The sequence below is a fragment of the Macaca nemestrina genome, chromosome 3 (genome assembly GCF_043159975.1).
Source record: "Macaca nemestrina isolate mMacNem1 chromosome 3, mMacNem.hap1, whole genome shotgun sequence".
Lineage (NCBI taxonomy): Eukaryota > Metazoa > Chordata > Mammalia > Primates > Cercopithecidae > Macaca > Macaca nemestrina.
The window spans coordinates 1,646,703-1,672,964 of record NC_092127.1 but is presented as its reverse complement, the minus strand read 5'-3'; the positions used below and the strand labels follow the sequence as shown (position 1 = coordinate 1,672,964).

Genomic DNA, 26,262 nt, shown 5'->3' with positions numbered 1-26,262 from the left:
GTTAAATAAAAAACTTTTTACACAAAGAATTGGTTCTTCAAAAAGGTTAACAAAATTGAGAAATTTTTTGCTAGAATGATTAAGGAAGAAAGAAGACTCAAAAAACTGAAAATCAGAAGTGAAAGAGGAGACATTACTATCAATTTTACAGAAATAAAAAGGATTATAAAAGAGGACTATGAATAATTTTATACAAACAACATCTTCGGTGAGATGGACAAATTCCTAGAAACAAATGGCCAAGATTGAATCACGAAGAAACAGAATATCTAAACAGACTTAACAGTAAGGAGATTAACTCTGTAATAACCTCCCAGCAAAGAAAAGCTAAGGGTTAGATGGCTTCACTGGATAATTCTAGCAAACATTTAAAGAACAATTAAAACAAATCCTTCTCAAACTCTTAATAAAAAGCAAAGTGGAGGGAGTACTGCCAAACTCAATCTATGAGACCAGATTTACCCTGATACCAAAATCAGACAAATACACTACAAGAAAAGAAAGTACAGACCAATATCCCTGATTAATACTGATACAGAAATCCTCAATAAAATACTAGTAATCTGAATTCACAAGACATTAAAAAGATTTTACATTATTACAAAGTGGGCTTTAATCCTGGAATGCAAGAATGGTTCAATATATGAAAATCAAAGTAACACCCTACTTTCACAGAATGAAGAACAAAAACCACGTGATAATCTCAACTGATGCAGAAAAAAAAATTTGACAAGATGCTCTTACTGCAAAACACTCAACGAACTAGTAATGGAAGGAAACTTTGTCAACATAGTAAAGGCCAAATATAAACACTCCACAACTAACATCCTACTCAATGGTTAAAGACTGAATGGTCTCCCTCTAAGATTAAGAGGAGCAAGACAAGGATGCCCTCTTTCACCATTTCTATTCTAATTAGTATTAGGACTACAAGTCCTACCTGGAGTAATTAGGTAAGAAAAAGAAATAAAAGTCATCCACATGAGAAAGGAAGAAGTAAATTTATCTCTGTTCACAGATCACATAATCTTATGTGTAGAAAACCATAACTGTTACATAAAAATGAATTCAGCAAAGTTGCAGAATCCAAAATCAACACACAAAAATCAATTGCATTTATATATATTAATGATGAGTAACTCAAAGGAAATTAAGAACAATTCAATTTACAATAGCATTAAAAAGAATAAAATACTTAAGAACAAACTTAACCACTGAGGCAAAAGACTTGTACACTGAAAACTATAAAAGAAAGATATACATAAGTGGAAAGACATCAATATTCATGACTTAGAACAGTTATGTTGTTAAGATGTTAGTCTTCCCCAAAATGATCTACAGATTCAATGCAATCCCTATCAAAATCTCAAACCTGTTTTGCAGACATGGAAAAATTCATTGTTAAATTCAAATGGAAATTAAAGGAATCTATAATAGCCAAAATCATCTTGAAATAGAAAAACAAAGTTTAGAGGTCTCATACTTCTTGATTTAAAAACTCACTGCAAAGCTACAGTAATCAAAACAGTGGTTATTCTCATAAAGACAGGAATATAGACCAATGAAATGGAATAGAGAGCCTAGAAATAAACTTTGACATACATGGTCAAATGATTTCAACAAGGGTGCCAAGAACATTCAATAGGGAAAGGGCAGTCTTTTCAACCACTGGTCCTGAGTAAATAAGGTAATCACATGCAAAAGTTAAGTTGGACCATTACCATAGACCATATACAAAAAATTAACTAAAAATGGATCAAAGACCTAACCCATAAGAGATAACACTATAAAACTCTTAAACAAAAATATAAGGGGAAAGCTTCGTGACACTGGATTTGGCAATGATTTTTTTTGGTATGACAATAAAAGCATAGATAACAGAGAAAAGTAAATTGGACTACACCAAAGTTAAAAACTTCTGTGCAGAACAGGCTATAATCAGCGGAGTGAAAAGGCAACCCACAAAATGGGAAACATTTGCAAGTAATATAACTGATTAGAGTTAATATTAAGAATATATAAAGAACTCTTAAAACATACACACAACACACAACCCAATTAAACGATCGACAAAAGCCTTGAATAGACATTTTTACAAAGAAGATACACACATAGCTAATTAGCACATGGAGAGATGCTTGATATCACTATTTGTTAGAGAAATGCGAGTCAAAACCGTGACTTGCAAAACACTAAGATACCACTTTATACCCATTAGGATTGCTACTATTAAAAAAAATCAGAAAATAAGCATTGGCAAGGATGTGCATAAACTGGAAAACTTTTGCATTTTTGGTGGGAGATAAAATGGTGCAGCCACTATGGAAAACAGTACGGTGGTTACTCAAAAAATTAAAAATAGAATTACCATATGATTCAGTGATTTCACTCCTGGGTATATATCAAAAATAATTAAAAAGAAGCATTCATGCAGATATTTTTGCACCTATGTTCATAAGCAGCATTACTAACAATAGTCAAAAGGTGGAAGTAAGCCAAGTGTTCGTTGCTGGAGGAATAAACAAAATATGACATTTACTTGCAATAAAATATTTTTCAGCCTTAAAATGGAAGGAAATTCTGATGCATGCTACAAGTGTAGGTCATTATGGTAAGTGAAATAAGCCAGTCATAAAAGGATAAATACCATATGATTCTGAAACAGACCCAGTAGTCCCATATATATTTTTTAAATTTTTCGATGAACATAGAAATTTGTTTTCAAACAAATAAAGTTTGAAACTTGTATTTGTTTTTTCTGAGTTCCTTCTTCAAGAAATGACCTTCAGGCCTCTGAAAAAAAAAGTATTAAAGAACTGAAACTCGGCCGGGTGCGGTGGCTCAAGCCTGTAATGCCAGCACTTTGGGAGGCTGAGACGTGCGGATCACGAGGTCAGGAGATCGAGACCATCCTGGCTAACTGGGTGAAACCCCGTCTCTACTAAAAAATACAAAAAAAAAAAAAAAAAAAAAAAAAAAAAACTAGCCGGACGAGGTGGCGGTGCCTGTAGTCCCAGCTACATGGGAGGCTGAGGCGGGAGAATGGCATAAACCCGGGAGGCAGAGCTTGCAGTAAGCCCAGATTGCACCACTGCACTCCAGCCTGGGCGACAGAGCCAGATTCGGTCTCAAAAAAAAGAACTGAAACTCACCCAGTTACCACATCCAGACAATGAGATGCCAGACCCCTCATTCATCATGATCACTTCCTTGCCCCTCACTAGTTCCTGTTTCCTTACACATTGTTGCTTACACATTGTTACATTCCTTCCCTGCTATATAAACTCCTAGTTTCAGTTGGTCAGAGAGGAATTTGAGACTGAGCTCCCATCTCCTTGGCCGCAGCACCCTATTAAAGCCTTCGTCCTTAGCAATACTCATCGTCTCAGTTCTTGGCTTTCTGTGCAGCCAGTAGAAGAACCTAGACTGAACTCCTGGTGTTTGGCTAATTATCCCGCTTACACAGTGTACTTAGAGTAGTCACATTCATAGAGACAGAAAATAGAATGGGGTTGTCAGCAGCTGGTGGAGAAGCAATGGTGGGTTCTTAAATTTAATGGTTAGAGTTTCAGTTTTACAAAATTGAAAGGGTTCTGGAGATGGATATTGATGATGGTTGCACAACAATGTAATGTTCACTGAACTGTACTTTTAAAAATGGTTAGGATGATAACGTATATAACTTTATTATTTTTTTTTTGAGATTGAGTCTCTGTCACCCAGGCTGGAGTGAAGTGATGTCATCTTGGCTCACTACAACCCCCACCTCCTGGGTCAAGAGATTCTCCTGCCTCAGCTTCCCGAGTGGCATATGCCACCATGCCCGGTGAATTTTTGTACTTTTAGTTCAAGACGGGGTTTTACCATGTTGGCCAGGCTGATCTTGAACTCCTGATCTCATGATCTGCCCGCCTCAGCCTCCAAAGTGCTGGGATTATAGGCGTGAGGCACTGCGCCCAGCTTATAACTTTGTTTTTTTGTGTTTTTTTTGAAACAGAGTCTCGCTTTGTCGCCTAGACTGTAGTGCGGTGGTGCGATCTTAGCTCACTACAACCTCTGCATCCTAGGTGCAAGCGATTCTCCTGCCTCAGCCTCCTGAGTAGCTGGGACTACAGGCACCTGCCACCATGTCCGGCTAATTTTTGTATTTTTAGTAGAGATGAGGTTCCATCATTTTGCCCAGGCTGTTCTCAAACTCCTGACCTCAGATAACTTATGTAACTTTTATATAGGTATATTTTATCACACTTAAAATATTAACACGTCTTAAGAAATTCAGCCAACACAAATTGCTGAGACGGCATGGAGGTATGGAAAAGAGCTTTTCAAGCTAGAAAGACTTAAGTTTGAAATGAGACCTAAGTTCTGCTATGTTTTAATGCTATGGCCTCAGAGATGTCATAGAGTCACGTTGACACTCAGCTTCCTCATATTATGCGATGACCATTTGTAGAGGTATGATGACGAGTAATTGAGGTTGTGTATTTACGGTCTCCCGGCATGGCCTGTGACTCTCCACAGGTACACTGCAATGAATCTTCCTTTGCGTTTTCCTCAGGTAATAGCAAGGTGTAATTGACTACAAATAGGTCTCTATGCTTTAAATATAAATATTAATTTCCCGTAGATGATCAAATTTAGTTTCCACAGTATGCTATGGTTTACACAATCCTTTATATAGTATTTTATTTTCCTAACTTTTGAGGTAAGCGTTATGAATCATATTTTAACAATGGATGATCTGAATATAAAAGAGATTACAGGATTTGATTAAGATCATATATTGTGATTCAACACCATATTTTCTTATGTCAATTTCCTTGTTATTTATACGGTAAAACTAGGAAAGGAAAAAAATAATCCAAGCCCTATATTAAACCATACCTGTTGCTGAGTGTCTTCAAAATCATTTTCCTTCCCAAGATTAAAAAAAAATGATAGAATTCTATGTGCTTGTCTGATGATTTGTAACTTTAAGTCAGGGATTATATTTCCTCTGTTTTTTAGTTTTATTCTATAGCCCATGAGTATATTAAGCATTCAACAGACATTTGTTGAATTAAAATGTTATAAACTATTGATCTGAAATACTGCATTTGAAGCTTGGTACTTCATGCATTTTGTTCATATCATTTATGTACTAAATTAAGTTTTTTTATTTTGAATCCTGATTGTGTTTTCATAAACATTTATTCTAATGCTAAAATTTAATATCAATAAATTATATCTTGGAGAAATAATTTAACAAACTCATATTTGCTTGGCGTGATTATCAAAACTGCAGAATCTTTGGCAATATACTGGGAAAAGAAATTGGACAGAAATCAGAACTAACCTTCATTATGGGTTCCTGGATTAGCTCCGATCTATTCAAGTACCCTTGAGCCAAACGTTTAAATGCTCCCTGCCTGGATTTCTACATTTCCCCAATGGAGATGATAATATTTATATGGCCTATGTTGTGAGCTTCCTTTTTCTAGATCATGATACTCAGTATGACATAGTAGTTCAAATCACTTACTGTTTTCATAACCATAGGCAAATCTCTTCACACTTCCATCTGTAAAGCTGCCTAATAATAGTATCTGTGTTCTAGTTTATCATGAGGATTAAATGAGTTAATATTTATGAAGCATGTAACATTTGGCACATATGCAAATGTCGGTTAAATTTTATGTGCATAAGTGTGGTGTGTGCACACTTTGAAAAGTGTAAAAATACATTTATAATATCAGGTCAATTAGTATTTTTTCTCTCTAAATGCTACTCTAGTTATGTATATGCACTTCAAGTACTTGACTCTTAGTTTTCTCATCTGAAAACCTGCATTATCTTTTATTTAACTTATATTTTTGATCATTAAGTGCTCTTATATACCCCATGCTCAATAAGACAGATAGAGAAATCTAGCATGAAGCTAGAAATTAAGAAGGTATATTGTTTCTATAAAAAAGAACAATTTTGACTAGGAAAGACAGAAAACAAGAAACATACCAATGAGGCCAACTGGTTTATAAGGTGTTGTGACTGAGTCCCAGGTTTTAAGGTGCATGCAGTTCTCACATACGAATTTTCATAGAGGCCCTTGAAGAAAAGAAAAAAGTCTATGAAAATGCAGCCAATAGAAGATCCTCCCCTCCCTTGAACTACACCCAACCTGACTCCAGATGCAGAGGCTGCCTTTACTTGGGGACGTGTGTGGCCAAGAGGAAAGAGGGGTTTCCCTTGAGTAGAATAAAGCTTACACAGCCAACAGCAGACTCCCCAGATGCTAGTAACTTGCCACCAGTAGTGTACACTGTCCAACACGCAGAGGCAGGTTTGAGTGGAATTCCCAGATGGCTTGTGATCAAAGACTGGTCTCCAGTGAAGAAGACTTGGGATGGGTGGATGGATGGGTGGGTGGAAGAATGGATGAATTTAACATTGAAGTATAATTTACTTAACAGTAAAATGTTCAGTTTAATAAGTTTAGGCCAATTTGTATTAATTTTGATTAATCTTATTTTGTTATAGAGTGTTATTTTTTAAGACAGCACTAACTGTAAAGGAAAATCTTGAGATCATTATGCCAAAGACAAATTTACTCCGTAAGATTAGTCCAAATTATCAAGTATATTCCATCATTCTGAATACTCATAAAACATACTTTGACTTTTATTATTTTAAGTGAATATTTGGTGATTTCAAATAAGCAAACCCAAATACAAGAACTTTCACCGTGCAGAAATTTCCAAAATCAAAACCAAATAGAGAGTGTGATAAGTTATACTCATTAGACAGCAATAGAGAGGCCCACTGTAATGGAATATAGGGTGACTGTGAGGATGCTGCAGAAGAAATTGCCATGATTTTTTTATCTAAAGGTGTGCTTAGTAAAGTAGGAATAGAAAATAAAGACAAATATGCAATTCCAGAAGTTATAAAAATGTATTCAGGATGTATTTTGAAAACAAACACAACTGCTAAAATTATGTTGAGTCAACCTGGAAAAGAATGAAGCCGAGATACCTCTTAGTGCTACTTTCACATCCAGAATTACGCTTAGATTCATGATGCATTACAACTAATAAAATTATTTAATTATGAGAAAGAGCAGACCAAAGGGCCATTAAGAAAATATAATTAAATGCAGATTAAAGGGGCAGGGCTTCTGGTTTGGCAGACACACTTCAAAGACTGGAACTCTCTTTAATAATACTTCAGTTATCTAATAAAAATGATCATTTGGAAATCATGCTGGTCACTTCTGTCTGGCTCAAGTATCAATGTTCTGTATACACTGGGTACTTTATTCACACTGAATTGCTTTTATACATCAAGAAAGGTGTTAACTCTTACTCTTCATAAAATGGACTGTGGTAATTAATTCTGATGCCTGGAAGCAAATAAGTAAGTCTTTGAAATATTCATTTTATTTGTACAGACTTAGATATCTACTTTTTAGGAAAATCACACTTAAATACCCCTTTCACTTCTGTACATATTTGACACGGTTTGGTGTCAACTATTACTCAGATTATATAGAAATGTTTTGTTGCAATGAATTTATCCAGTTTCTTTAAAGGAAGAAGCAACAATGGATTATTTCAAGAAGAATGTTATGTGATAGTCCATGTGAATGAACTTTTAAAAAAATTAGCATAGGCATGTTAATAGCAGTGTAGATTTTGGTAATCAGCTAGCATAATTAGTCCAGAATTATATGGACTTGTTAAATTTTAAAAAATCCTGGAAATTTAAATGTAATTAATTAAAAGTTTGGTTTAGTTATAAATATGATTAAAGCATTTTTCTCTAATTCATACTTAAATTTGCATTATTTGCAAAACATACCAAAATTTGGACATTTAAGCATCATTTATTCTGAAAAAAGTATAAGGCATAGTAAATAACATACCAATATGGGACATGGGAGATAAAAATTGATCACCCAATAGATAAAGAGAAAAGATCTTTAAGAAAAAAAAGTAACTTTAATTGGCATATAATCAGAATATATACAAGCATTTTTGAGTTCTTGTTTTCCTATTAACTAAGGTGGAATTTTACTGGTTTGTAGACCAAGGCTTCACCTCCATGAATGTGGCCCTGTGATTAAGATGGCTTGGGGTCAGACAGACCCAGTCCTGCTATTTGTTAGTTGTGTAACATCAGACATGCTCAAAACCTCAACTTACTCATTTTGTGGAATAATAATTATTAAGACTGGTGAGGGCCAGGCATGGTGGCTCATGCCTGTAATCCCAGCACTTTGGGAGGCTGAGGCAGGCGGATTATGAGGTCAGGAGATCAGACCATCCTGGCTAACACAGTGAAACCCCGTCTCTACTAAAAATACAAAAAACTAGCCGGGCGTGGTGGCGGCGCCTGCAGTCCCAGCTACTGGGGAGGCTGAGGCAGGAGAATGGTCTAAACCCGGGAGGCGGAGCTTGCAGTGAGCTGAGATCCGGCCACTGCACCCCAGCCTGGGCGACAGAGCAAGACTCTGTCTCAAAAAAAAAACAAAACCCCAAAAAACTGGTGAGGGTAATATATGTGAACTAAATAAAAATATGTTTTAAATGTCATCACTTGTTTTGTATTTCTTAATGTATCTTTCTCAATTTCATTATTCAGCAGATGCAGACACTTAGACTTTCTGCTGTTTGGAATAATGTAGTATATTTCATCATATGGCAAGTGCTACCAGTGAGAAGTAGGATTATTATTTATTACGTTTTTTGTAAAATCCAGAGGCCCGTGCCAGGAGTTTCATTCAGCACGAATCCTCTTTGATTCATGTCACACCTAGTCACAATGAAGGTGGTTTAAAAAAAGTAGAAGAAATGAAAGAAAAACAAAACAAAAACTCTTCTTGCCATGATTTCTAAAGTAATGAAGAAATAATGTCACTTGTAAAAGGGGTTTCTAAAATAACCTATCTGGAACAGAAGAAAGCAAGAGTCCAGTGCCCCTAGCAAATCAATTGGTTTAACATGTTTTCCCTTTTAAAGTAAAATAAATACAAATTTTTATACAGTACCATGTTTTAATATAGTATCATTTTTCTCTGGGATTTTATAGTTTAATAGACTTTCATCATTAGTGTGCTAAGTTTCAAATCCTGGTCCTGCTCTATATTTTTTGGTTTGTTTGTTTGGATATTATTACCATAAAAACAGGCTTGCAATGGCTGCAGATTCACAGAAGATTATTAGAAATAAAAGTTTATTGTTAAATATTTTGTCATGGCAAAATATATTTTTCTTTAAGAGAAAAAAGTTTATCTAAATATCAAATTTATTACTTTCATCACTTACATAAGTTAACTAGTTCATATGCATCTATATGTCTAAGTAGAGACAACCAACTTCAACATTAATGTGTTTTATTTTCTCAAAGTTTGACTTCAGACAAAAATTCTAAAACTGAAAGATAGTAATATTTAAGGATGTCTTCCTAAAATTATCTTAAGTACATCAAATATTTCCAAAAATGTGTTTTTCTTCTGAGGATTTTGTATGCTGGTAAGAAATATTTTTGGAACAGAATAGAGAAGGATTAAGTGAAAAACAAATGTCCCCTTTTACTCTTATTCCAGTTCTCAGAGGAAACAGTTTCTTGCCCGGACTTCCAGTTATTTTCTATACATAGAAAGTATATTATATATAGCAATATAAAATTTGTCATGAATGAACTACTCTATGCACACTCTGACAGTTACTTTTTAAGTTAAACAGTATCTCAAATATCTCACATATCTATACTCTCACAAGTATTACGTATATATTACATATATACTTGCCTAATTAGTTTTTGGTGACAATATATTATTATACAAATGCAAAAATGTACCATAATTTTTAATGACAAATCTCTTTGCAAGGGTAGCTCCAGCTTCTATTAGGAGTGAAATCCTGGATAAAAGATAACCAACTTGTCTCCAAAGTCGATTCTCCAAAACTGTTTCAGTTTCCATCCCCACATGGTAATATCAGTAGAAGAGCAAAGTGCCCATTGTCCCACAACCTGTTTAACATGGTCACGCAGCGGGATTCTTTGCCAAATGGCTTACTTCAATAAGCTTCATGAATGTTTAAATGAATGGATCTCAGTTTATGAATGAGGATTACCATCCTCTCATACACGACTACTGAATGTATCTCACTTTCTGAATGGGGATCATCTTCTCATATACTACCACCTTTTTTTTTGAAACAGGGTCTCACTCTGTTGCCCAGGTTAGAGTGCGATGGCATGATCATAGCTCACTGCAACCAGTCTGGAACTCCTGGGCTCAAGCTACCCTTCCACCTCAGCCTCCTGAGTAGCTGGGACTACAGGTATGAGCCGCCACACCCAGCTAATCGTGTGTTTGTTTGTTTGTTTTAGAGAACACCAGACTGGTCTCGAACTCTTGGGCTCAAGTGATCATCCTGCCTCAGCTTCCCAAAGTGCTGGGAATCGGGCATGAGCCACTGTGCCCATCCTTACACTACATTTTTTTTTTTTTTTTCCTTTTTTGAGATGGAGTCTCGCTTTGTTACCCAGGCTGGAGTGCAGTGGTGCAATCTCTGCTCACTGCAACGTCCATCTCCGGGGCTCAAGTGATTCTCCTGCCTCAGCCTCCCGAGTAGGCTGGATTATGGGCGAGCATCACCATGCCTGGCTAATTTTTGTATTTTTTTATAGTAGAGATGGGGTCTCACCGTGTTGGCCAGGATAGTTTTGAACACCTGACTTCAAATGATCTGCCCGCCTCAGCTTCCCAAAGTGCTGGGATTGCAGATGTGAGCCACCGCGTCTGGACCCCTTGTACTGCCTTTATATGTCTTGCCTGATTTTTTCTTCTGACCAGATTTATAATTAAATAACCTTTTTTTCCTTACTTTCAGGAAATTTTAATTTATCACGAAATTAGTTCTGTTGTTAATATATGTTGTACATATTTACTCTATCTCTTTTAAAATGTTTTGTTTCTTCACCAGACGTGGTGGCTCATGCCTGTAATCCCAGCAGTTTGGGAGCACCTGAGGTCAGGAGTTCAAGACCACCTGGCCAACATGGTGAAACCCCGTCTCTACAAAAAACAAAAACTAGCCAGGTGTAATGGTGCGTACCTGTAATCCCAGCTGCTTAGGAGGCTGAGGCAGAGGAATTGTTTGAACCCGGGAGGTGGAGGTTGCAGTGAGCGGAGACCGCACCACTGCACTCCAGCCTGGGTGACAGAGCAAGAGCCTGTCTCGGAAAAAAAAAAAAAAAGTTTTATTTTTTAATATATAGATACTTCAGTGGGACGTAGGAATGATCTGGGTCTATTTTTTCTTTCTTTTATTATACTTTAAGTTCTGGGATACATGTGCAAAACATGCAGATTTGTTACAAAATAGGTATACACGTACCATGGTGGTTTGCTGCACCCATCAACCCATCATCTACATTAGGTATTTCTCCTAATGCTGTCCCTCCCCTAGCCCCCCACCTTCTGACAGGCCCCAGTGTGGGATGTTCCCCTCTCTGTGTCCATGTGTCTCCTTGTTCAACTCCCACTTATGAGTGAGAACATGTGGTGTGTGGTTTTCTGTTCTTGTATTAGTTTGCTGAGAATGATGGTTTCCAGCTTCATCCATGTCCCTTCAAAGGACATGAACTCATCCTTTTTGATGGCTGCATAGTATTCCGTGGTGTACATGTGCCACATTTTCTTCATCCAGTCTGTCAGTGATGGGCACAGCGACTTGGGTCGGTTTTCCAGGGACAGGTCTCTCTGCAGATTGCTACAGCCTCCTTTGGTTTGTGCATATCGCCCTCAGACAAAATGTCAGCGTGTCTCTCAATGAAGCTCTTCAATCCACAGCCTTTTTTTTTTCAGCTCAGTTTTTTCTGGTCAATGCAAAGCTGACTGCAGTTTTTGTTCTCTTTTCAATTTTGCAATTTTTCTTCTCTGTGCTTGACCTCTGAATTGGGATTTGTGTTGAGGTAAAGAATTATAATAACCTGCGGAGTCTCCCTTAAATCCGATACCTCCTCTTTCTCTTTCTCTCTCAGAATGGAGTACTCCAGAGCAATGTTCTCCACTTCTCCCACGGCAACATGACACCCCTAAATCTCTCTTCTAATTAGGATATTCTTCTCTGGGCTCTCAGGTCCCTGGAGGTCTCAGGGACATTGGTGCCATGTTCAGTGTCTAAAAGGTAAGGTTTTTGCTCTTTGTACTTCTTCAGTTTGGCCCAGATGTCCTTGTATTTGTCAGATATTTTTCACAGTGATTCCTACGTTATTTTAAAGTCAGTTCTCTCACCTATTTTAACTTTTTGTCTACATAGGAGATATCAGAGACAGGATATATATAATAGTATTTTATTCTTTCAGGAAGCTATAAATATATTTAGATTATTACAATTTGTACAGACTTCAAGCAGAAATATAATCACACCATTTATGACAGGTTATCTCCATAAATAGATATTTGAATTGGCTTCCAAAATGACCTTAGAGATGTACTTACTTAATGGTGGTGGCCTTGATCCTTCTGTGATTAGATGATAACCCAGCATGTGGCCACAGTAGCAGAAACACAGAGTATGTGCTGGTTAATTGGCTCTACTTGCTTCATGTATTATTACAGCTTATCTGCTGCTTGTGTACTGTTACATGCCAAGCTTCTCAATGATCAGAGAAGAAATCAGGTGCCGGGTGGCAATGCAGACCCAAGAAGTGTCTGCTTTTCTGTTTTTCCACATGAAGTCATTACTCAGCATTCTTTTCTTCCTTTTCAATAGTGGAGAAGCCCATGGTATGTAAAGCATGAGTAAAGTTCAAATAGGGTCAAATTCCAAAAGGCAGCACAGAACTCTTCCTCCTAGCCCTGTTACTCTGGCCGTCCGTGCTTGTATCATCCCATGCAGCTGGGAATGGGGGCTGCCATTTTCATTTTGATCAATCATCCCTCAAAAGGGCATTTAGAGAGTCATTAGAGTCTAGAGTTGTGAAATGAGTAGAATAACAGAAGGTAGCATGTCAGAAGACCGTGGGCAGCCCCAAGGCTGTATTTGCAGTCCCCGCTCTGCATAATGTGTTCATTTGGTATGTAATGATGCACGCACGTAAGAGAACCAAACACTCAAATGTTTTGGCTATCATCAAAATTATACCTTAAGTTTCAATGTATTTATGTCTTTGAAAATGGTATTTTACAAACCAGAAATGTACATAGTGTTCTGTGTTTTCAATGCACAAATATAAACCTCACGCAGGTAAATGTAGGCCCTTCTGCTGGGCTGTATTCATTCCTACCATGGACCCTGCAAATACTGTAGAGCTATCCAAACAACATCTAAACTTCAGATGGAAAATTCCTAACTCCTAATATTACTTACATTCAACTATTTTGATATAAAAAATAGGGAGAATGACAATCATTATAAGAGAAAGAAATATATTTCTCAATAAACACAGATTCCTTAACATGGACCCTTTCCTGCAGCTTCAGAAGACACCAGCAGTGGAAGGTTGTAGGATTCATCAATGGCTAGGGCTGGTTACAGGAAGATATTATGATGCTTTGAAGGTTGTCCTGGTCATCTTTATAAAATATATGTCAAACACACCTGCTGAGACTTACAGAACGCTGACAGAGGGTAAGAGACTAGAGAAGGAAAAGCTTTGATAAGATAGCTGAAGACATTCAGAAAAGATGGTAACTAATGAAATAAACATCCTCTTCCGTGCACAGTGTCAAGAATGCAGCTCTGGAAACAATGCCTTTGTCATAGCGCTGTTAGCCGTAGGGTGTGTGCCTTGCTCCTCTTGTGCTTCGGGTTTGGAGAATTTTTGTTTGTTTGTTTGAGACAGAGTTTTGCTCTGTCACCCAGGCTGGAATGCAGTGGCGCAATCTCGGCTCACTGCAACCTCCACCTCCCGGGTTCAAGCAATTCTCTGCCTCAGCCTCCTGAGGAGCTGGGACTACAGGCGCCCACCACCACGCCTGGCTAATTTTTTTGTATTTTTAGTAGAGATGGGGTTTCACTATCTTGGCCAGGCTGGTCTTGAATTCCTGATTCCATGATCCACCGCCTCTGCCCCCCAAAGTGCTGGAATTTCAGGTGTCAGCCTCCGCGCCCAGCCTGAGAATTTTAAAAAGAAGTAGAAAAGTGCTATTCTTGATTAAGCAGCTGTCATATCCGACACTGGAGAATGTGGGCACAAGCTCACATGGTTCATTTCTGCCCCCTTGCAATCGATACAGTATTGTCACCACTCTATGGGGAATCAATGAGAATCGTGGCAGAAAAGTACTCTGCTGAATGGTGAGGCAAATATAAACCTGGCCTAAGTGAATCAGAAGACTCTCCATTTGTAATACACTTTACTGGCTCCAGGACTGGAAATTTTCAGAAGTAGTATAGGCAAGGACTAAGGATATCGAGGGTTCTTGGGTGTGCTTGGATGAAATAATATGTAGTGTGTTGGTCCTGGCTGAGTGCAGAAACAAGGGAACGCAATGGGGCTTGACAGCTTAGGAGAAAATGGAGGGAGGCAAGAGGTTGGGGACTTAGTGGATTCATGGAGAACAAATGGAAATATGGAAGGTAGAAGGAGACTGAGAAGAGGCAAGGCAAAGTAGGTGATGAAATTACCCAAAGTGTGACTCTGGGATTGGGTTGCTGAAGAAGAGATAATAAATTCTTTAAAGTAAGTAAGAGTGGTAAATTGCTTATCCCATGTGACTTTAATTAGAGACAGAATCTGAAATATAATTTGGGTTTACATTATGAAATTTGGTGCATTATGCCATAAGAATGCTGTGTCTCTTAATCCATTATGTTCATTAAGGTGGAACTTTACATGTGTCTCAATATCTGAGTATAATCTTATGCAATAAATAACAGAAGTTGTATTCTCATCACCAATTTGGGGTGTGCTGATTTTGTTTCCAAGTTTATGAAATGAAAGTCTTGATTGTTGTTGGTTAAATATTTGGAAAAATTGCAGTTCAAGAGCAAAGTTATGTTTTTTACTCATCAGATTTTTTGAATGAAAAATTATGTGAACAAGGTAACTTTTGTATGAATTTTTAATTTTTAGTGAAGTTACTTAAGTTATGTTTATTCTCTAAAATATTATCAGTCACATTAAGAAAAATCATAGAAACATGCTTTAAAGATTCTCTTCACGAAGGCAGATTGGGGTATCTCACTTGCCTTAGAACATAATGTCATACTTTAAACTTAAGTTTATTTAGTGCTTAAGACTACTGTCAATTTTTTTTAAATTATGAAACTAGGAATCATTGTTCTATTAAAAGTATTTTTCTCTAACTATTCACAGTAACACTCAACAATGCAGTTTACTTACATCTTTTTCTGTTTGACACAAGACAGTTATTGGTAAGTATAATTATTCGATATAGTTATTTTCCATGTTTAAAATATGAAAATATGCAATATAGGTTGGTACTAGGAGGGGAAATCTGCTTCTGATCAAAATTTTATTTTAAATATCATTTTTATTTCTTTTGTTCTAAGTTATATACTTTTTCTTCTATTACTTATTGTGAAGTTACTTTAAAACAAAACAAAATCAAGGAAAGCAATCAACCAAGATTTAAAAACTAATAATAGCAGAATCTCATCAGTTCTTTCCTCTTCTCCACATAATAGCAGAATCTCCTCAGTTCTTTCCTCTTCTCCACTCCATCCTGCCTTCACAGATTTTTTGGTTTCCAAGGGTAGTGGAAACATTTTAGATATTTACGCCAAAGGGAATGGATCTGTGATACCATGGGTCCTGCCAACTGAAGGCTTCCTTTAGCCAAGATAACTTACTGTGGAAGGAAAGTAACTCTTCCAATCCATGGTTCTTAAAAGTATAAAATTATACTTTTATGCTTTTTAAATTTTAAATGAAATGTCCCACAGCTTTCAATGCACACCCAGTTCAGAGAACTTGAATCTCATCCAACATGCTTCCACAGTGATCCCAGTCTCAGAGGACTATGCTATTATGGAAATGCATAGCTTGCTTTCTAGGTAATAAATGATAAAACTCTTCATAGAGGAGAATTTGGTCATCGGTGTGTTTCTCTATGTATTGAAGGTCTGCTGTGAAATCTCTCTGGAATCTCTCAGCTGGTCTGTACCACGGTACCCTACTGGTCTTGGGCTTTGTATATTAACTTTCCAGAACTCAGGCTTGCTACAGACTTGCTTTAGGGCCTCTAAATATTTGTTTCTTTTGCATGCCAAGAGTTTTATCCTTATTTTTGGAGACAGAAGAGGATGTGACTGTTGAATTGTATTTCAGAAAAATCAGTCAGGTTACCCTTGGGACATCAAAATGATCAAGGCAGTAGATACAGTGAGTATCTGCTAAGTATTTGCTGAGACTCTGGTATGATTCGTGTAAGTCTCAGGATAGTTATCTGAATGATGTCCCCATGGCAGTGGACTCCTGCACATTCACAGTCCTGGAAGGAGCCTGTCCACATTGGCATTCTGGAAGTCCATAAAAGACAAACGCATATGCAGTCCCCGAGAAAGCATTGTTGTAAACAAATCTGCACTAGATGGAAATTCTTGTTATGCGGTCCTGGCATGCATGGAAGCGTAAGTCCAGAACTACATCTGGAAGTTCTTTTAGCATCACAATTCCTTTTTATTTTATTTATTTTATTTTATTTTATTTTATTTTATTTTATTTTATTTTTATTTATTTTTTTTGAGATGGAGTCTCGCTCTGTCGCCCGGGCTGGAGTGCAGTGGCGGGATCTCAGCTCACTGCAAGCTCCGCCTCCCGGGTTTAAGCCATTCTCCTGCCTCCGCCTCCCGAATAGCTGGGACTACAGGCGCCCGCCACCTCGCCCGGCTAGTTTTTTGTATTTTTTTTAGTAGAGACGGGGTTTCACCGTGTTAGCCAGGATGGTCTCGATCTCCTGACCTCGTGATCCGCCCGCCTCGGCCTCCCAGAGTGCTGGGATTACAGGCTTGAGCCACCGCGCCCAGCCTATTTCATTTTATTTTACTTTAATTTCTAGGGTACATGTGCACAACATGCAGGTTTGTTACATAGGTATACATGTGCCATGTTGGTTTGCTGCACCCATCAACTCGTCATTTACATTAGGTATTTCTCCTAATGCTCTCCCTCCCTCAGCTCCCCACCCCATGACAGGCCCCCACGTGTGATGTTCCCTGCCCTGTGTCCAAGTGTTCTCATTGTTCAATTCCCACCTATTAGTGAGAACATGTGGTGTTTGGTTTCTGTCCTTGCGATAGTTTGCTCAGAATGATGTTTTCCAGCTTCATCCATTTCCCTGCAAAGGACATGAACTCATCCTTTTTTATGGCTGCATAGTATTCCATGGTGTATATGTGCTACATTTTCTTAATCCAGTCTATCTTTGATGGACATTTGGGTTGGTTCCAAATCTTTGCTATTGTGAATAGTGCCAGAATAGAATACATTTGCATGTGTCTTTATAGTAGCATGATTTATAATCCTTTGGATATATACCCAGTAATTGGATCGCTGAGTCAAATGGTATTTCTGGTTATAGATCCTTGAAGAATCGCCACACTGTCTTCTACAGTGGTTGAACTAATTTACACTCCCACTAACAGTGTAAAAGCGTTCCTATTTTTCCACATCCTCTCTAGCATCTGTTGTTTCCTGACTTTTTAATGATTGTCATTCTAACTGGCGTGAGATGGTATCTCATTGTGGTTTTGATTTGCGTTTCTCTAATGACCAGTGATGATGAGCATTTTTTCATGTGTCTGTTGGCTGCATAAATTCTTCTTTTGAGAATTGTCTGTTCATATCCTTTGCCCACTTTTTGATGGGGTTTTGTTTTTTTCTTGTAAATTTGTTTAAGTTCTTTGTCGATTCTGGATATTACTCCTTTGTCAGATGGGTAGATTGCAAAAATTTTCTCCCATTCTGTAGGTTGCCTATTCACTCTGATGGTAGTTTCTTTTGCTGTGCAGAAGCCATTTAGTTTAATTGATCCTGTTTGTCTATTTTGGCTTTTGTTGCCATTGCTTTTGGTGTTTCAGTCTTTGCCCATGCCTGTGTCCTGAATGGTATTGTCTAGGTTTTCTTCTAGGGATTTTATAGTTTTAGGTCTTACATTTAAGTCTTTAATCCATCTTGAATTAATTTTTGTATAAGGTATAAGGAAGGGATCCAGTTTCAGCTTTCTACATATGTTACCCAGTTTTCCCAGCACCATTTATTAAACAGGGAATCCTTCCCCATTTCTTGTTTTTGTCAGGTTTGTCGAAGATCAGATGGTTGTAGATGTGTGGTGTTATTTCTGAGGCCTCTGTTCTGTTCCATTGGTTTATATATTTGTTTTCATACCAGTACCATGCTGTTTTGGTTACAGTAGCCTTGTAGTATAGTTTGAAGTTAGGTAGCATGATAGCATCACAATTCTACACACATTTGCAGGAATGATTTTTTAAAAGACGACCTCAATTCTTAATGATTTTTAAATATTTGTAAAAAAATCAAATGCAACCAGTGGACTGATTGAATAAATCTACTTTTCCATTTTTGTTGATGGGCCCTAAATTTCCAAGTCTTCTGTGTATAAGGTGGGCTTAATTTTAAGAATAGTCATTTTGAAGTTAAAATAACTTGTTTTCTTTATACCCAATTTTAAAATTCAAAATGCCATATCAGCCACTTTATGGATAATATCTCACATACTTCTTTCTCTGAATATGAGAATTTCTTTAATTTAATGCAAAAATGTTTCAACTTACAATGGCATATTTTAATATAACATCTTTAATTTCCAACTTTTTTCTTTTGGATATACTTTTATAGAAAAGAATGCAGCATTTATTAAACCACTATTTTGCTTCGTCTATTGGCAGTGTGTTTAAGGAATTCAGTTTATACCTTGTGGGAATCTTTCTCAGATAAGCTGTATATCAAGTAGTTTTGTGGTTTTTGAAAGAACTTTTTGGCATTCAGGACCATTTCTTGTGCTGTACAAAGCAGCCCTTAGTGCCTTCTGGAGAGCAGACTACTTAAAATTTATATGAACACATTCGATGTAATATGTATGTTTGGAATCACCATTGAAATATTTCTCTATTTAATTGGGGTGGTTCATGCTAATTCACATGGCGGACATTGGCAACTATTTTCAGTCTACCAATTTTTTCTTTGGGGGACATAGCAAAATCTCTGCTTCCGTAAATGTTTCCACTTTCTGAATGCTGCAGTTTTCCTTTCTTCTTCTAGCTCTTTCTTAGTGGGCAGAGAGACCAGGAAATGCTAGTTGTGCAATGCAAGCCTGGCAGGCGAGCACACCTCTCCTCCCAGGAGCCGAGTAAGCCATGATGCTCAACTCCAATGACTACTGAATTTTCACAATTGAACCCTTTCTTTTTGCCCCTCATGTCACATAGAGCATATGCCCTTGAACAGTCAGGAAATCAAGTATTGCTTCCATTCTGGTCATGGTGCTAGAAATGCAGGGTTGTATCTCTTTACCTCAACCCTTTCTGTCTCCTCCCTCTGCTCCTAGGAAGCTGCTGACTCACCCTTTTCTTGACAAGTCCTTCTGGGTAGTCTTCCTGGGTAGCACATCTAAAATGAACCCCAAACTGTCACACTTTCTGTCTCTTCCTGTCTGCCACATCTAGAATCACAATAAAGAGGACGCCACTGGTAAGGACTTCAAATGCATGTCAAATGGTCAGGGTCATGGGCTCTAGGAACAGGTGCCAGCAAGTCACAACAAAGGGTTAAATGAGACGTATCTGCCCACTCCACAGTGGGCATCTCTGGGTGGATCTGAGGACTCTTCTTTGGTCTGAATGTGTTGGAAACTTACTTGCCAGTGCAACAGTTTTGAGACATAGGACCTTCAAGAGGGCAGAGCCCTCATAAATGGACTAATGTCATTATCGTGGAGACAGGTTCATTATCAAGAAAGTAGGTTTGTTATAAAAGCAAGCTCAGCCTCCTCTTGCTCTTGCCCTGTCTTGCCTTTCCACTTTCCATCATGAGATAATGTAGCATGAAGGCTCCTGTCAGATGCCAGCATCATGCACTGAGACTTCCAGCCTCCAGAACCATGAACCACATAAACTTCTGTTCATCGTAATTTACCCGGTCTGTAGTACTTTGTTACAGCAGCATAAAACAGACTAACACACACCCGTCATCTCCTGGCACAGATGTAAAGTGAATCCCTAGCAGGCACCTTTGTCCCTCAGAAAAGTCCTGGAGGCCCAGTAGTGGAACAGCAGCATACCGATATCTTCCCCACAAAAAAACTTCCTAATTTCCTCTCCAATATTTCTAAAAGAATGGAGGCAAGTGGTCTTTTAGGGGTCCCCAAATTATTCCCAGCCACCTCCTTGGCAAGGTCTGCTTTGATGGATTCACAGATGGTTCTGCAATATGAGTAGCATTGATGGTTCCTATCCTGGGGCCTCAGTCAAAACTGAGACAGAGAATACTCATTTAACATGCACTCCACTTAGGTATTCACAGAAGATACAGTTTTGTTATTCTCAACCATGGGCCTGCTCTTGCCAATGTTTCAGCAGATAGCTGCATAATTTAGAATTTCCAGTTAATAATATTTCAGTTTCAACTGTCTCCTTTCAGTTTAAATACTGAGTGTATTTAAAATAAATACAGCTCCCTATTAGATATTAAAGGATTGTTTTGGAACAACTGAGTCTTTTCAGATAAATCTTCAATATTCTACTTTTCTCTCATTTCTCTCTCTTTTTTTTTTTTCTGAGACAGAGTCTCACTTTGTCACCCAGGCTGGAGTTAGAGTGCAATGATGTGACCTTGGCTCACTGCAACCTCTGCTTCTTGGGTTTAAGTGATTCTCGTGCCTCAACCTCCAGAGTAGCTGGGATTACAGGCATGTGCCACTACACCTGGCTAATATTTTTTGGTATTTTTAATAGAGACATGACCCACCTTGGCCTCCCAAAGTGCTGAAATTACAGGTGTGAGCCACTGTGCCCAGCCTCACTCTCCTTTACTTCTCCAGATTGGTGGCTGTGTCTATGAGGAGGACCCTTTCTATGTCTGCAATAGGAGGAGAGTGAGTCCTTGCATCCACACAGCAGCCTGGAGTGTCACTCTGGACACTCTCCTGCCTCAGCCTCCGAAGTAACTGGGACTACAGGCATGTGCCACCACACCCAGCTAATTTTTGTATTTTTAGTAGAGATGGGGTTTCACTGCGTTGGCCAGGATGGTCTCGATCTCCTGACCTCGTGATCTGCCTGCCTCGGCCTCCCAAGGTGCTGGGATTACAGGCGTGAGCCCACCACACCCAGCCGATAGTTTCTTTTTTTTTTTTTTTTTTTGAGACGGAGTCTCGCTCTGTTGCCCAGGTTGGAGCGCAGTGGCCGGATCTCAGCTCACTGCAAGCTCCACCTCCCGGGTTCCCGCCATTCTCCTGCCTCAGCCTCCCGAGTAGCGGGGACTACAGGCGCCGCCACCTCGCCCGGCTAATTTTTTTGTATTTTTTAGTAGAGACAGGGTTTCACCGTGTTCGCCAGGATGGTCTTGATCTCCTGACCTCGTGATCCGCCCACCTCAGGCTCCCAAAGTGCTGGGATTACAGGCTTGAGCCACCGCGCCCGGCGTTAAGTTTAATTACATCCCATTTGTTAATTTGTGCTTTGTTGCAATTGCTTTTGGTGTCTTTGTCATGAAATCTTTGCCACTTCCTATGTTCAGAATAATATTTCCTAGGTTATTTCCCAGGGTTTTTATAGTTTTGGGTTTTACATTTACGACTTTAATAAATTTTGAGTTGATTTTTGTGTATGCTGTACAGAAGGAATCTAGTTTCAGTTCTGCATATGGCTAGCCAGTCATCCCAGCACTATTTATTGAATAAGAGTTCTTTCCCCCATTGCTTGTTTTTGTCATATTTGTCAAAGGTCAGATGATTTAGGTGTCTGGTCTTATTTCTGGATTATCTATTTGGTTCTATTGGTCTATGTGTCTGTTTTTGTACCAGTATTGTGCTGTTTTAGTTACTGTAGCCTTGTAGTATAGTTTAAAGTCTGGTAATGTGATGCCTCCAGCTTTGTCATTTTTGCTTAGGATTGCCTTGGCTATTTGAGCTCTTTTTAAAGTGTGTAGTTCAGTAATGTTAAGTATATTCATGTGAATAATCTTGCCAAAGTAAAACTTTATAGTCATTGAACAACAATTCCCACTTTTCAACTTTCCCCAAACCCTGGTAACCACTATTCTACCTTGTGTTTCAATAAATTTTGCTACTTTAAATACCTTATATAAGTGGAATCATATAGTATTTGCCTTTTTGTAAGTGACTTATTTCATTTAGCACAGAGTCCTCAAGGTTCATTTATGTTATAGCATGTGAAATAATTTACTTTGTTTTTGATGTTGAATAATATCACACTGTGTGCCTTTATCACATTTTGTTTATCTACTCATCTGCTGATGAACGTTCAGGTTGCTTCTACCTTTTGGCTGTTGTGAATAGTACAGCTATGAACATAGGTGTGAAATACCTCAAGACCCTGTTTTTAATTGTTTTGGGCATATATTCAGGAGTGAGATTGCTAGATCATATTCAATTTTTCGAAAACCACTATAGCTTTTGAGCCAATGTTTCAACAGATAGCTGAATAATTTAGAATTTTCAATGAACAATATTACAGTTTCTTCCAGTTTCAACTATCTCCCTTCAGTTTAAATAGGGAGTCTACTTAAAATACACCCCCCATTCGATTTTAAATGATTACATTGAAATAACTGAGTCTTGGCCAGGAGCGGTGGCTCACGTCTGTAATCCCAGCACTTTGGGAGGCCGAGGCGGGCGGATCACGAGGTCAGGAGATCAGACCATCCTGGCTAACACGGTGAAACCCCGTCTCTACTAAAAACACAAAAAATTAGCCGGGCATGGTGGCGGCGCCTGTAGTCCCAGCTCCTCGGGAGGCTGAGGCAGGAGAATGGCGGGAACCCGGGGGCGGAGCTTGCAGGGAGCCAAGATGGCGCCGCTCACTCCAGCCTGGGCCACAGAGTGAGACTCCGTCTCAAAAAAAAAAAAAAAAAAAAAAAAAAAAAAAGTCCAGGGCGGTGGCTCATGTCTGCAATCCCAGCACTTTGGGAGGCTGGGGCAGGAGGATCACCTGAGGTCAGGAGTTCGAGACCAGCCTGACCAATATGGAGAAACCCCATCTCTACTAAAAACACAAAAATTAGCCGGGCGTGGTGGCGGCGCCTGTGGTCCCAGCTACTCGGGAGGCTGAGGCAGGAGAATGGCGGGAACCCGCGAGGCGGAGCTTGCAGTGAGCCGAGATCGCGCTGCTCACTCCAGCCTGGGCGATAGAGCAAGACTCCGTCTCAAAAAAAAAAAAAGAAGTAACTGAATCTTTTTAGGTAAATCCTCAATACTTCACTTGCCACAGCTGTTGCACCATTTTAACCATTTTACAACCCCCACAGTGCACAAGAGTCCCCATTTGTCCATATTCTTGTCAATACTTGTGATTTTACTTATTTATTTTGGTAGTATTCATCTGAATGGAAGTAAGGTGATATACCATTGTAGTTTTGATTTGCATTTCTCTGATAATTAGTCACTCATTATTATTGAGCATCTTATACTTCTGTGACAACATGTGGGAATTTTTCTTCATTGTACAACAGATACCATTATACTGGCATAATTCTACACTTTACACAATTTTTTCTAACACTACACCAAAGCAAACACTACATCCAACTTCAAATTGTCAGGATTACTGGTCCACTCCTCTGCCCACCCATAGGCTGATTATAAATCTTTGAAATTAATTACATCTAAAATTTTTTCTTTCCTGTCAAGTCATTCTTGATGAGTTTCCTCTGCTCACATTGGCAGTCCCTTTCCTTCTCATGATTCTTTAAATCTTCATTTTGTTAGAGGCCAAGCTTTCAAGCATGGCTGAAATTATATTGTGTGCTTTTTTCCTCAGTGCTTAATCCCTTACTTTACAAGCGGATGTGGGAACGCACACCCAGGAGGTGAGGTGAAGAATCCCGTTGAGGGAGCACTGGAATCTCAAATCTGTTACTATTTTGGCTGGGGACAGCAAACATCCTGTCAGTCTCAATTGCTGTATAATTGAAAAGAGAATAATAACAATTGTCCTACATACATTATAACTCTCTTTGAATCAATGATAATTAATACATGTGAAAAGCTTTCAAAAACATTTACAAGGGATTTTTACAAATCCCTCATAATTAGATGGTGTTTTACAATTTACAACGAACTTTCACATGCAGATTTCTCATGTGAGTTTTATAATGTTTTGAGTGGGCAGAGTGAGAAATTATATTTATAAAGTATCTTTGTATACGCTGATAATGATGCATAATACCCCCCACTTTCCATATTTAAAAGACCTTTAAAATTATGACTTTTCTGAGATTTCACAGCACATAAGAAAGCCAATACCACTACACAGGTGTGCAATTTCTGGTCTTGTGCACTGACCATTTCCTACACCATCTTTTTGTATGCTTTTTACCTTCTGTAGTTGTTATTTGAGTAGAAGAGTATTGAAAGGCCATGTAGAATATACAGCTTGGTTTGATGCCAGTGATAAAAATCTACATTTAACATACGTGTTAAAATAATTGAGACTGACTAAATTATTTTTGTATGTTTTCCATTTCACCTGTTATCAACTTTTTAATTAAGCAATGGGGCCGTGGTAGGCAGGGTATTCCGTAGAACGTGTGCATATGTTACCCTACATGACAGAAGGGACTTTCAGATGTAATTAAACTTAATGACATTGAGATAGGGAGATGGTCCTGCCAGTGGAATCACGAGGGTCCTTAAAGGTATGAGAAGGAATCAGAGTACAGAGTCAGAAGGAAACGTGCTGATGTGAGAATGGTCAGAGAGATACAACAGTCCTGACTTTAAAGATAGAGGAAAGGGGCCTTGAGCCAAGGATCACTGTTGGCCTTCAGAAACAAAATGCAAGAAAATTGACTCTCCCTAAAGCCCCTCGAAGGGAACACAGTCCAACTAATTCATTTATGTTAGCCCAGGAGATCCTTGCTGGGCTTCCGACTTACAGTACTGGAAGATAACACATTTCTGGTGGTTTGTGTCACGAGGTCTGTAGTACTTTGTTCCAGTATCAGTAGAAAACCGGTAAAAGGGGAATTCACATAATATCATTACAAACAGGAATAATTACTTACTGTTCTTCTGTTCTCAAATCCTACCTTGTAAACAAAATGAATTTTTGTTTTTCGGGGCTTTTGTGATAATTCTTATGAATCCACTAATATTTTGTTGTCTTCTGTTGTCTCCCTCAGGAACCTGAAAGGAAGTAGCGTGTACGACTGGGGACACGTTTCCTGGAAGCACACCCCATTAGATAAAGTGTCGTATACTCTTTGATAAAGTAAGGCTCCTGGACGAGATGTTTTACGGGTACCCTGAGCTCAGTGAAATGCTTTCGGAAAGACACTCAGCAGAGTGGGCACCACAAGGTTAGGAGAAGCAGCTTCTGCTCGTCATAACTTCGGCAAATGTTTACACATCAGTAATGAAAAATATTCTCTTGGCAATTTCAGGCTTGTTACTATGGATGTTGTTTGCTAACATTGACTATTTTTCCTAACTGCTTATAGAAACTCCAGGCTGTCACCCATCTGTTCTCTCATCAGAGTAGTTTTGGGCCAGCAACTATTTCAGACATTTCTACAATTTCAGATGTCTCACTCTGCCTATGACTGTATGTTGTACTTGAGGACCGGACGCACAGAGTTCCGTGCAAATAGCAAGCATTCAGCTCCAACTCTCCTCCTTGTGGTAACAATATGAAAGAAAGAGATAGTATCGGAATTATTTTCGTTCAATACAGCCATTGTAAAATGTGTGTATATTTTAAAACATCATGTGGTACATGATAAATGTATACAACTTTTATTTTTCAATAAAAAAATTATAAAAAATATGTCATCAAATCTGATTTCTCATATTACTTTTTTGTTAACACTCATCACACGAAAGACTTATTATCTTAAAATGTTATTTTTCATTATTAATTCTCATTAATTTTATAGGTGAGATTTTAACTGTTATGTCTAAATAGTAGTGTCTAGTATGTGGTAGATAATCAATGTGACTTGAATAAATGAATAAGTCTGTTAATGACATGCTTCTCATCACTGTAACTTATTTTTTATTTAAGACTGATAAAATATTTTTTCTTTTACCCCATATTGCTAAAGATC

General features: G+C 38.2%; 1 long non-coding RNA gene across 1 annotated transcript in view; it reads left to right on the top strand.

Annotated features, from left to right (window-relative positions):
* The window catches only part of LOC105466532 (uncharacterized), a 32,432-nt gene extending 6,460 nt beyond the window's left edge, over positions 1-25,972 (top strand). Inside the window, exons 2-6 of the long non-coding RNA XR_978242.2 lie at positions 10,204-10,325; positions 12,031-12,176; positions 13,469-13,622; positions 15,313-15,371; positions 25,339-25,972. This is a non-coding gene — a long non-coding RNA (uncharacterized lncRNA). The remainder of the gene's footprint in view (positions 1-10,203; positions 10,326-12,030; positions 12,177-13,468; positions 13,623-15,312; positions 15,372-25,338) is intronic.
* The last annotated feature ends 290 nt before the right edge of the window (positions 25,973-26,262 follow it).